The 13298-nt window shown below is 50.3% G+C and overlaps 1 long non-coding RNA gene across 1 annotated transcript; it reads right to left on the bottom strand.

Moving 5' to 3' along the window:
• Positions 1 to 3657: 3657 nt before the first annotated feature.
• Positions 3658 to 8720, bottom strand: LOC142910282 (uncharacterized). The gene is made up of 3 exons (XR_012932816.1): positions 8650 to 8720; positions 7831 to 7916; positions 3658 to 3859 (listed from the first exon to the last, which is right to left on the bottom strand). It is a non-coding gene; the product is annotated as an uncharacterized LOC142910282 (long non-coding RNA).
• Between the last annotated feature and the right edge of the window lie 4578 nt (positions 8721 to 13298).

Genomic DNA, 13298 nt, shown 5'->3' with positions numbered 1-13298 from the left:
GTGTGAGTGACTGAGTGGGTGAGTGACTGTGTGAGTGGGTGGGTGGGTCAGTGATTGAGTGGGTGGGTGGTGTGCCAAAAAAACCTCTGGAAGGTAAGATGGACAATTGTTGCTCGGAATTTTATGTTATTAAATTTGTTATAACAAAAATTAAATTGTAAAAGTTTTTTTTTGTATTTTGAAACGTTTTACAATTTTCAATGTTATTGAACAAAAATATATCAAATATGAAAAATGTTGCGAGAATCTCTTACACATTAGCCATGGGTGAAATAAATGTATTGTGCAACATTCACTGCCATTAATGCAGTGCTACAGTTAAATGCAGCGAAGTGTTTGATGACATTATTTCTGTCAATATTCCCTGCCATTACATTGAGACAAAATAAAATTAGACTCTGATCAATTTATTGGTAACTCTACCACTTCTCTTTGCTCTTCGTTATTTCCTTCAGACAGCATCAGCCACACTCACGTTTCTTCACTCTCCGCTATCAAGCAGCATCCATCGGAGAAGATCAAATTCATTATGAGACCTCATTTGCCAGTAACAAGATATAGTAATAGGTTTTACCCTTTTAACTGGCAGAAAAACTGACACCTTTATTCAAGGCATCATGTTTGCAATAACCACAACACAAGCAGTCAAAATGCAAACAAAAGAGACAACTCTGATAATAATATTGGCACTGTCCTTGAATTTTATTGGTCCACACCCGAGACGGCTTTTCTTAGAGCCTTCCCTGATCAACAAATTAAACCAATTTCAATGTTTATTTTGCCTCTATCAGCTACATTTGGCCCCAATCACGCGACAAAATGTTGCGCCTTTTGGCGTCATCATCACCTGGTCTAACACCGCAAGTGTGAGACGTCATCATCATCTGGTCTAACACCGCAAGTGTGAGACGTCATCATCACCTGGTCTAACACCGCAAGTGTGAGACGTCATCATCATATGGTCTAACACCGTGTGTGTGACGTCATCATCACCTGGTCTAACACCGCAAGTGTGAGACGTCATCATCACCTGGTCTAACACCGCAAGTGTGAGACGTCATCATCATCATCTGGTCTAATACCGCAAGCGTGAGACGTCATCATCACCTGGTCTAACACCGCCGGTGTGAGACGTCATCATCACCTGGTCTAACACTGCGTGTGTGAGACGTCATCATCACCTGGTATAACACCGCAAGTGTGAGACATCATCATCATCTGGTCTAACACTGCGTGTGTGAGACGTCATCATTACCTGGTCTAACACCGCAAGTGTGAGACGTCATCATCACCTGGTCTAACACCGCAAGTGTGAGACGTCATCATCATCACCTGGTCTAACACCGCAAGTGTGAGACGTCATCATCATCACCTGGTCTAACGCTGCAAGTGTGAGACGTCATCATCATCTGGTCTAACATCGGAAGTGTGAGACGTCATCATCATCATCTGGTCTAACACCGCAAGTGTGAGACGTCATCATCATCGCCTGGTCTAACACCGCAAGTGTGAGACGTCATCATCATCTGGTCTAACACCGCAAGTGTGAGACGTCATCATCATCACCTGGTCTAACACCACAAGTGTGAGACGTCATCATCACCTGGTCTAACGCCGCGTGTGTGACGTCATCATCGTCTGGTCTAACACCGCAAGTGTGAGACGTCATCATCACCTGCTCTAACACCGCAAGTCTGAGACGTCATCATCACCTGGTCTAACACCGCAAGTGTGAGACGTCATCATCATCTAGTCTAACACCGCAAGTGTGAGACGTCATCATCACCTGGTCTAACACCGCAAGTGTGAGACGTCATCATCACCTGGTCTAACACCGCAAGTGTGAGACATCATCATCATCTGGTCTAACACTGCATGTGTGAGACGTCATCATTACCTGGTCTAACACCGCAAGTGTGAGACGTCATCATCACCTGGTCTAACACCGCAAGTGTGAGACGTCATCATCATCACCTGGTCTAACGCTGCAAGTGTGAGACGTCATCATCATCTGGTCTAACATCGGAAGTGTGAGACGTCATCATCATCATCTGGTCTAACACCGCAAGTGTGAGACGTCATCATCATCGCCTGGTCTAACACCGCAAGTGTGAGACGTCATCATCATCTGGTCTAACACCGCAAGTGTGAGACGTCATCATCATCACCTGGTCTAACACCACAAGTGTGAGACGTCATCATCACCTGGTCTAACGCCGCGTGTGTGACGTCATCATCGTCTGGTCTAACACCGCAAGTGTGAGACGTCATCATCATCGCCTGGTCTAACACCGCAAGTCTGAGACGTCATCATCACCTGGTCTAACACCGCAAGTGTGAGACGTCATCATCATCTAGTCTAACACCGCAAGTGTGAGACGTCATCATCACCTGGTCTAACACCGCGTGTGAGACGAGGCTCTAAGGGAAGCTGTCTCGGGTGTGGACTTATCAATTCCACCGCCAATACATTATCAGAGCTGCCTGTTTTTTGTTTGCATTCCGACCGCAGCTATTGTGCTCAATGCACAAACAATGACTCCTTGTACACGAAAAACATTGGTGTCAGTTTTGTTGCCAGATGAAAGGGTTAAAATTTTTTTTATCATATTGTGCTACAGGCAAACGAGGTTCAAATGGTGGAACAAAACGTTAATTTAGTGTAGTGTATAGTGTAATGTAGTGTGTAGTGTAGTGTATAGTAGTGTATAGTGTAGTGTATAGTGTAGTGTATAGTAGTGTAGTGTATAGTAGTGTATAGTAGTGTAGCGTATAGTAGCGTATAGTAGTGTATAGTGTAGTGTATAGTAGTGTAGTGTATAGTAGTGTATAGTGTAGTGTATAGTAGTGTATAGTAGTGTAGTGTATAGTAATGTATAGTAGTGTAGTGTATAGTGTAGTATATAGTGTAGTGTATAGTAGTGTAGTGTATAGTGTAGTGTATAGTGTAGTGTATAGTAGTGTAGTGTATCGTAGTGTAGTGTATAGTGTAGTGTATAGTGTAGTGTATATTGTAGTGTATAGTAGTGCATAGTGTAGTGTATAGTAATGTATAGTAGTGTAGTGTATAGTGTAGTATATAGTGTAGTGCATAGTAGTGTAGTGTATAGTGTAGTGTATAGTGTAGTGTATAGTAGTGTATAGTAGTGTAGTGTATCGTAGTGTAGTGTATAGTGTAGTGTATAGTGTAGTGTATAGTAGTGTGTAGTATATAGTGTAGTGTAGTGTATAGTAGTGTATAGTGTAGTGTATAGTGTAGTGTATAGTAGTGTATAGTAGTGTATAGTGTAGTGTATAGTGTAGCGTATAGTGTAGTGTATAGTAGTGTAGTGTATAGTAGTGTAGTGTATAGTAGTGTATAGTAGTGTAGCGTATAGTAGTGTATAGTAGTGTATAGTGTGGTGTATAGTAGTGTAGTGTATAGTAGTGTATAGTGTAGTGTATAGTAGTGTATAGTAGTGTAGTGTATAGTAATGTATAGTAGTGTATAGTGTAGTGTATAGTGTAGTGTATATAGTAGTGTATAGTAGTGTAGTGTATAGTATAGTAGTGTATAGTGTAGTGTATATAGTAGTGTATAGTAGTGTATAGTGTAGTATATAGTAAAGTAGTGTATAGTGTAGTGTATAGCGCAGCGCGCGTGAGACCCACCCAGCTCCTCCCACATGGCGCGCTGGCACGCCAGGAAGCCGTCACGGATGGCGTGGCAAACTCCCGCGGGGTCGGCGGCGCCCCACAGCCCGGGCTGGGCGCGGATCGAGGGCTAGAGGCAGCGGCGGGCGAATCGAGCGGCCTGGGGGCCGCCGTGGCCGTCGAACACGGCCAGGAAGATGGCATCCCCGTCGCCCTCGGTGGAGACCTGTGGGCACGGGGCGGCGAGGGGAACGTCACGTGACGCGAGCGGTGCATTGTGGGTCGGTCCTAGGCCTCGACCGGCGACCCGGCGGACAAAGAGGAAAAAGATCCCCCGTGCAGCCTTAGCGGACCGTGGAGGCAAGTGCCGTTAGCGAGCGGCGCCCGCAATGGCCGCGAGGGCACACGAGGGGGTGGGTGGCCGGCACCACGCCCGGCCGCCTTTGTCTCCCCAGTGGCGATGTTCACGCACCGCACCAGGTACTTGTTTGAGGCCGAATCGACCTAGGGGGAGGCCCAGGACCGGTTGAGATAATCGTCACTGGGCGTTGGCCGTGAGCGGGAATCGAACCCGGGTCGCCAGGTTCATAGTGCAGCGCGCTAACCGCTACACTATCGCTCCCCACACACACAGAGACACACACAGAGACACAGAGACACACACACACAGACACACACAGAGACACACAGAGACACACACACAGAGACACAGAGACACACACAGACACAGACACACACAGAGACACACACAGACACAGACACACAAAGACACACACACAGAGACACACAGACACACACACACAGACACACACAGAGACACACAGAGACACACACACAGAGACACACAGACACACACAGACACACACAGAGACACACAGAGACACACACAGACACACACACATACACACAGACACACACAGAGACACACACACAGAAACACACACAGAGACACACACACAGACACACACACACACAGACACACACAGAGACACACACACAGACACACACACAGACACACACACAGAGACACACACAGAGACACACACACACACAGACACACACACAGACACACACACAGAGACAAACACAGAGACACACAGAGACACGCACAGACACACACACAGAGACACACACACACAGAGACAACAACAACAACCGCCATTCGCCACTACGTGGCGGTGACGTCACCACGATGCTTGTGCCAGGCTATGTGCACCGTGAGGCCACGTGAAGTGTCGAACGCCCGCTGGCAGGAGGTCACGGGGCAGACCCAGGTGCCACGGGTCGACTGACTGAGATGACTGGCTGATGCACCACCTGTGCCCCCTACTGTGCCAACCTGCTGTGCTTTAGCCACCCGGAGCTCCGCTCGTTGTTCTGAGCGTCGCTCCTCCGCCCTCCGTTGTTGTTGGAGGGCGACTGCCTCCAACTGCCCAGTAGCATCCTTCACGAGCCTCCTCCACAGAGGCCGATCTTGACACCGCTGGTACCAGTCATCGGCAAGTCCACTCAGCTCCACGTCCTCCTGTACCACATCACTCCATCTCTTCTCTAGCCCGTGGCGCGCCCGCTTAGACCCCTCAATCCGGCCGAACAAAAGCTGTTTCGGCATGCGGTGGCTGGGCATGCGGGCTACATGACCCAGCCATCGCAGCCTTGCCTGCCGGAGGAGCTCACCGATGGGATCCTGAACAGATCTTTCAAGGATTTGTGAGCTCCTCACACAATCCAGTCTGGTTAAACCCAGGATGGATCGTAGGCAGGCCAGCCTAAATGTTTCTAACCGGCGAAGATGTTCCATTAGGGGGGTCCACGTTTCGCAAGCGTAGAGAAGGGAGGGAATGACCGTGGACGAGAAGACCTGAAGCTTAGTGCGGAGCGACAGACCAGGTAGCTTCCACACAGCGTTACGCAAACGATGAAAAGATATTGCCGCTCGACTGATTCGGAGTGAGACCTCTGCTGTTAAACTGCAGCCAGTCACAAGCACACTGCCCAGGTATGGGAAACTCTCCACTCTCTCCACAACTGCCCCATCACCGATTGGGAGTTGTGGGGGTGGAGTGTCCGATGGTACGCAATACCCAGGCAGGTGCTTAGTTTTGGTGGGGCTGATGGTAAGGCCCCACCTCTTAGTGGCACGCTCCAGTCTCAGCAGCAGCAGCGTCTCCAACTCCTCTTCTGACTGAGCAGCTATTACCAAATCATCAGCATACATAACGTGGTTGAGCAATAGGGAGCCATCCCTTGACCGCACCCGGGCATCGATTAGCCTCCCATTATATCTGTACCATATGGAGATTCCCCCCGTACAGCTATTGAAGGCTTCACGAACTACGTGGTCAAAATAGATGTTAAATAATGTGGGAGCCAGAGGTCATCCCTGTCACACCCCAAGGTGTACAGGGAATGGCTCTGACTCCCGGGCACGTAGTTTTACCCGGGCCCGCTCACCATCATGAAGGTCCTTAATGATCGTGAGCAGAGGGTCAGGTACTCCAAAAGCACGAAGAACGACCCAGAGCCCAGGCCTACTGATGGTATCATAGGCCTTGACCAGGTCAATAAAGCAGAGATGTAGGTCTTGTTGGAATTCCCTACACCTCTGCTGTAGCAGACGGACAGAAAATATGGCATCTGTGCAGGACCGCCCTTTCCTGAAACCGCATTGGGGCTCCGCAAGCCTCTCCTCAGCGTGCCTGGCAAGGCGATGCTGAATAATCCTTGCTAGGACCTTTCCAGGCACACTGAGGAGTGAGATGCCCCTGTAGTTGTTACAGTCTGTGCGGTCCCCCTTCTCAAAAAGGGGGACCACCAGGGCATCCTTCCAATCCTGCGGAACCCGTCCAGTGGTCCAGACTGTTGTTATGATGTCATATAGGGCAGTCTGTGCACAAACGCCACCCTCCCTCAGCATTTCGCTTGGGAGATCATCTCTGCCCGCTGCCTTTCCTGGTCTCAGACTCCGGATCGCCTTCAATACTTCCTCAGCAGATGGCACCTCAGCCAGCCACTCACAGGGGGTGACTTCTTCCAATATTTGAGGCACCGCAGCCTCAGCAGGGTCATCCTCACTTTGTGCCACGATGTTTTCCCGGCTGAGGGATTTTCCCTCCCCCAGGACCTCACAGAAATGCTCAGCAAATCTGCAAACCTGTTCCTGGGGGTCGGAGATTGGATCACCGTTTTTTCCCCTAATGATGGTAATAGGTGTGGCGCTGCAGGTTACTTTTTTGGTATTGGTGTTGGTAATTACAAGCCCATGGGCTTTACAAAAATCTAGCAGCCTCCTACCGTTGTTATTGAGCTGATCTGGCCAATGCCCTCCAATCACTCCAGACCAGGTGCCAGTATCATGACCAACTCGGGCATTGAAGTCACCCAACATGATGACTCTATCCCGAGGGGCCACTTTAGCCAGCACCTGTGACAGGAGGTCATAGAAGGCATCTGACTCATCGGCTTTGCCTGCATCACTCCATGGATGTTCATCTTCGGTGCGGGCATAAGTAACCACAACCACCATTCCTCGCCTCCGGTTGATGGGAAGGCGAGCCCAAAGTAGCCTGGGGCTTACAGCTTCCCAGACCTCACCGCTACACTCCCACGCCCCCTTCATTCTTTTGTTCAAAAGAAGACCCACACCCTGTTGTTTGGCAGTCTGCTGCCCCGAGTAGAGGACTGTCCACCCCTCATGGTGGCAGGAGCCAGAGCCGGTCCACCGAACCTCCTGAATGCCATATAGATCCAGGCGGTACCGGTCCAGCTCCCGACAGAGGAGTGGCAGCCTCTCCTCTGCAGTGAGCGTTCGAACATTCCACGTGGCCACCCGTAGTGGCTTTTAGTTGTTTCTGGAGTAGCCCCGAGGGTAGGTATTCAATCTCCTGGCTCTGCCAATTGGGGTTTGGCCAGGAGACGTCATAGACGCCTGGCCCCCCGGGGCCTCCGGCACAAGCTTATTAGTTACATATTTCAGTTTAATTCGTGGTTTCGTGGTAATTAATTGAAGGTGGAGGGGTTACCAGCCCCTCGCACCCGTCCAGAGCCCCCGTTTAGCCCCTGTGGTGGACACATATGCCATGAGGGGAGGAGCCAATCAAAATTGGATCTCCCCCCACAGCACTGTCCACGACAGAGTTGCCTGTCCGGCACACAGAGACACACACACAGACACACACACACAGAGACTCCGCCCACCTCTGTGATGTCCTCCATGTAGCGCTGCCCCCCACGGTTGGAATCGGCGCTCACGATCAGCTTCAATGGGCTCGACATGGTGCAACCTTAACACACACACAGAGACAGACACATACAGACACACAGAGACACACACACATACACACACACAGACACACACACACAGAGACACACACACACAGACACACACACACACAGACACACACACAGACACACACACACAGACACACAGATACACAAACACAGATACACACAGACACACACACACAACAACCTGTGTCTCTATGTGTGTGTGTGTCTGTGTGTCTTTGGTGCAACCTTACCCCACACATACACACACAATAACCTGTGTGTGTGTCTGTGTGTCTCTGTGTGTCTGTGTGTGTCTGTGTGTGTGTCTCTGTGTGTGTGTCTGTGTGTGTGTCTCTGGTGCAACCTCACCCCACACACACACACAACAACCTCTATGTGTCTGTCTCTCTGTGTGTCTGTGTGTGTGGATCTGTGTGTGTGTCTGTGTGTGTGTGTCTCTGGTGCAACCTCACCCCACACACACAACCACCTCTATGTGTCTGTGTCTCTTGTGCAACCTCACCCCACACACACAACCTGTGTGTCTGTGTGTGTCTCTGTGTGTCTGTGTGTGTCTCTTGTGCAACCTCACCCCACACACACACACACAACCTGTGTGTGTGTCTCTGTGTGTGTCTGTGTGTGTGTCTCTTGTGCAACCTCACCCCACACACACACAGACACACAACCTGCGTGTCTGTGTATGTCTGTGTGTGTGTAGTCGTGCTCTCAGTGCGGGCTACTCACAACACTGATGACAAATGTCGCCGTGACTACCACGTTTTTGCCGTCGTAAAATGACAGATTAATAATAAACAGAAAAGCCTTAAAGCCCTAAGCATGTTGTGGTGGCAGCAGCAGCAGCAGTGACGAGGCACACCACGTGACGTTGCCAGGGCAAGCCAGGGCAACACACGCCTCACACCACACACACAGCCTCACACTACACACACAGCCTCACAGTACACACACAGCCTCACACTACACACACACAGCCTCTCATTTACACACCGACCCCCCTGGTTCCATCTGTGGGGGGCTAGTGCCCCCCTCCACACTCCCCATTAGGTGGGGGGGGACTGATCTCCCCCTCCCCACTCCCCACTAGGTGGGGGGGGGGCTGATCTTCCCCTCCCCCCTCCCCCGCGAGCGGGTGGGGTGACATCAGCACCCCTTCACCCCCCCCACTCGCCGCTGGCGGCTGCTCAGAGTTAATTATTTATTTATACTAAGCCGTTGTGTCAACAGCCAACGGGCGCTGGACGGCCCTCCCCCACCCACGCGACCACCCACGCGCGTGGGTGCGGGCAGCCGTAGTAGGGTAGTTTAATATGCACGCGCTGGGTAAGCAATTAATTAATTAATCTCTGCGCGCGCTCGATAAACAATTAATTAATCTCTGCACGCGCTCGGTAAGCAAATAATGAATTAATCTCTGCGCACGCTCGGTAATCACTTAATTAATCTCTGCGCGCTCGCTCGCGGTGAAAGTCAAACGTCCCTCTGTTTAATTATTTATTTACGGGTGCCTATGCTGATTAAAGCCACCCACACACACGCACAGCGTGGTACGCCGATCGCTGTCCCACCGCTCTTCCCAAAGATCCCCCGTATAGCCTTAACAGACTGTAGGGGCAAGTGCTGTTAGCGAGCAGCACCTATGAAGGCCGTAACCGCTCTTCACACACACACGCACACACGCGTCACAAAGTCAGCAGTCTGCGCTAAGATTTATTTCCCGTGTATGTCTCCCTCCAGCCAGCAGCAGCCCTTCCTCCTCTCTCACCTACCCGTCTCAGAGTGCGTCTACCGCCTAAGCCCGAGCCGACCGAACTGGCCTCCCTTGTCCGTGTCCACCGCTCACCTCTGCGGCCGCTGCTGCTGCTGCCCGACGGGGCCAAGGGAGATGTTCTCTCTCTCTCTCTCGCCTTGGAGGACTTTGTCTCGTCGATCGCTCTCAGCTCCACCCTGCGGGCGTCCCGAGCGCGGACCCTGAGGACGGCTAGCTCATCTCCCGCCACCGCCGCCGCTCCAGAAGGACTCTGCCACAAATTCTCCCTCCTGCACCACCCTTATATATGTCCCAAGCCCCTTAACCCCGCCCCCCACCCCCCCGGGTCATATGACGTCATCCTGTGCATCCAATCGAATCCCCCCCACCCCCTCCCCCGGGTCATGTGACGTCATCCTGCGCATCCAATCGAATCCTCTTTGGGGCCGTTAGGAGCGCTCTGGCCGTTGGGGATGGGGGGAGGGGGTGGTCGCGTCATCCACCCCCCTCCCCATTGTCTCTCTGTGTCTACTTATTATCGGCCCGTTGCTTTAACCCTCCCAGCCCGCTGTTTACTCCGACACTGGGTGCTGGATGAAGTTCCCACCACCCCCACGTGTTGTGTATGCTTCATCGCGGCCGGCCTGTAAAGCTCTAAGCTCTATGCCCCCCTTTTTTGTGGGGGGAGGGCACCACATAATCCTGTCTGGGGGGGCTCGGAAAATTTCCTGGTTCGGGGAAACCGTGGAACGTCCCCGCTAGCGGGGTCCTCGGGTGAAAACCCATCGTACCACGTGATCCCTGCTAGTGGGGTCCTCGGGTGAAAACCCATCGTACCACGTGATCCCTACTAGTGGAGTCCTCGGGTGAAAACCCATCGTACCACGTGATCCCTGCTAGCGGGGTCCTCGGGTGAAAACCCATCGTACCACGTGATCCCTGCTAGCGGGGTCCTCGGGTGAAAACCCATCGTACCACGTGATCCCTGCTAATGGAGTTCTCGGGTGGAAACCCATCATACCACGTGATCCCTCCTCGAGACCCTACGGGGGGCGCATGCGAGTGTTTAGTGGGGGCGTGCGTGCGTTCGTGGGGGGGGGGAGGCCGAGCTGCCCCGCTCCGGTGGCACCACACATCACGTCTTCCAATGCCAAACGAATCTTGTTCAGGGGCCTATAGCTTGGCCCCTGATCTAAGAGAGAATTAGACTGCTACGCGCTGAACTAGATCACGCGGACGAGACACTCTGGAAATCGCACTTAACAATGACGGGGGGGAAATAAAATGTCCACGTCTGATTGGGAACATGTAGATAACGTGTCAGCCCTATTTGCAACGGTCTGAAGCCGGCTTTGGCTAACGGTTAAACTTTGTAGTCACCACAAACACAAACCAGCGGATGATATCGTTGCCCAGGTCCATGTCGCTCTTAAGGGTTTGGGGGCACGTCGCTGCAGACGCGACAAGATCTGAGATCGCTGCAACCCTCAAGAGCGCTAAGATGCCAGTCAGCAATGTCAGTAAGGATGAGAGTTTTGAGTTATCTCAATTGAAAAAGAGAGATGATATCATGATCCTCTCAGCCGATAAGGGCAATGCCACGGTCATCATGGACAAAATCACATAGAACAATAACAATTCAGGAGCTACTTAATGATGGTAGCTACACAAAAAAATTAAAGAGATCCCACCAACAGCCTCGTTACAAAAACGAACAGCATCATCACTGATTCAGCTTCATTAATTGAACAGACCAAACGGTTTTCCTTAAAACCTTCTGCTGCTAGACCACCCAGATTATATGGCTTACCAAAAATCTATAAAGAAGGTACACCACTCCGTCCCATCGTCTCCACCATTGGCTCACCCACCTACGAACTGGCCCGATATCTGAGACCTTGCAGCCATTCACTGGTAAGACCACCTCTTCTGTACTTAACTCAGCTCACCTGTCAAGGCGCTTTGTTTCCTCTCACACAGCTTAAAGGTCGTGATCTGAACGTGGCTCTTTCACTCCAGCGCTGTCCTACCAGACAGTCTCGTCCCTTCACCTGATGAAGGCCGCTTGTGTTGTGGCCAAAACGTCGTGAGAATATTATTGTGTTATTTAATTTTATCAATTTATTATTTTATTCTCATTCTACGCGACTTTACCGAAAGAACCAAAGAAGATCACCTGGTATCTTCAATTAAAGACATCTCACTGTCCCCAGGTGACTTACTCGTCAGTTTTGATGTAGTTTCTTTGTTCACCAAAGTTCCTGTGCCCGATACCCATTGCAATCATTGAGGATTTGGTCCATCGAGGATTGAATGTCGATGTACCGGCCCTGGCGAGACACTGCCTCACCAATACTCACCCGGAATGGAACATTCGACAAACAAGTTGAAGGCACCCCAATGGGTTCTCCCTTATTACCGGTTGTGGCAAATATTTTCATGAAAAATTTTGGAGACGGACGCCATCCAGGCATCCACTCTACGTCCGTCCTTGTGGAAGAGCTACGTGGATGACACGTTTGTCATCTGGCCACTTGGCCGACCGGCTCAAAACTAATTCCTCAACCACATCAATTCCATAAACCCAGCCATCAAATTCACCATGGAGGTAGAAACGGATGGCATGCCACCTTTCTTGTATGCCTTAATCAAAGAGAGACCAGATGGCTCAATGAGCCATTCTGTCTACAGGAGAGTAACCCAGACTGACGCCTACCTAAGACCCGATTCCCACCACCATCCATCCCGGAAGAATTCCCTCGTCACAACGCTACACCACAGAGCTCAGTGCATCTCCGGCCACGAACACCTGACCAGTAACTCAAAACACGTACACCAGGACCTCAAGGCGAATGGATATTCTGACTAGACAATCCGCAAAGCAATCACCCCACCCGTGAGGAAGGAGCCATCTGAGGATCCAATAAAAACCATCACCCTGCCATACATAGCAGGGGTAACCAAAAGGATTTCCAAAATCATGAACAAACACAAGATCCAGGTACGATTTAACACAGTACATAAAATTCGCGATCTGATCCCATCTGTGAAAGACAAGATTCCTGACATGTAATATCCCGGCGTCTACAAACTAAGCTGTGTCTGCAGTTACATTGGGGAAACTAAGCGACGTGTCTCGGACCGTGTTCGTGAGCAGAAGGCAGATTTGAAACACGGTAGGACCAACGCTTCTACCGTGGCTGATGATTATTTTAATACTACGGCTGGCTCACACGAAGTTGATTTCTCTAAGACGATGGCCATCAACAAAGATTCGTTCATATTCTTAGCTCTTTCGGTAAAGTCACGTTGAAGGGAAACAATAAAATAATAAAATATATATAAAACATTGTTGAAGGGAAACAATAAAATAATAAAATATATAAAAATATAAAATATATATATGTTTTATTATTTTATTGTTTCCCTTCAACGTGACTTTACCGAAAGAGCTAAGAATATGAATTACTGCAGTCACGAAAGCTTTAAATCAAAAAAAGATTCGTTCACGAAGCCATCCATGTACACAGCAGACACAATATCAACCTGTGGAGGATGGTGGTTATAAACTCGGCAATCATTGGAAAGATGTAATCAAACCACTTTGGGTCGTGACTTGACTTGT

Source organism: Petromyzon marinus, unplaced genomic scaffold (assembly GCF_048934315.1).
Source record: "Petromyzon marinus isolate PM22_M1 ecotype Great Lakes invasive population unplaced genomic scaffold, UKy_Petmar_22M1.pri1.0 PM_G_Scaffold_14, whole genome shotgun sequence".
Lineage (NCBI taxonomy): Eukaryota > Metazoa > Chordata > Hyperoartia > Petromyzontiformes > Petromyzontidae > Petromyzon > Petromyzon marinus.
The sequence above is the reverse complement of the archived record's forward strand: the minus strand, read 5'-3'. Positions and strand labels throughout refer to the sequence as shown.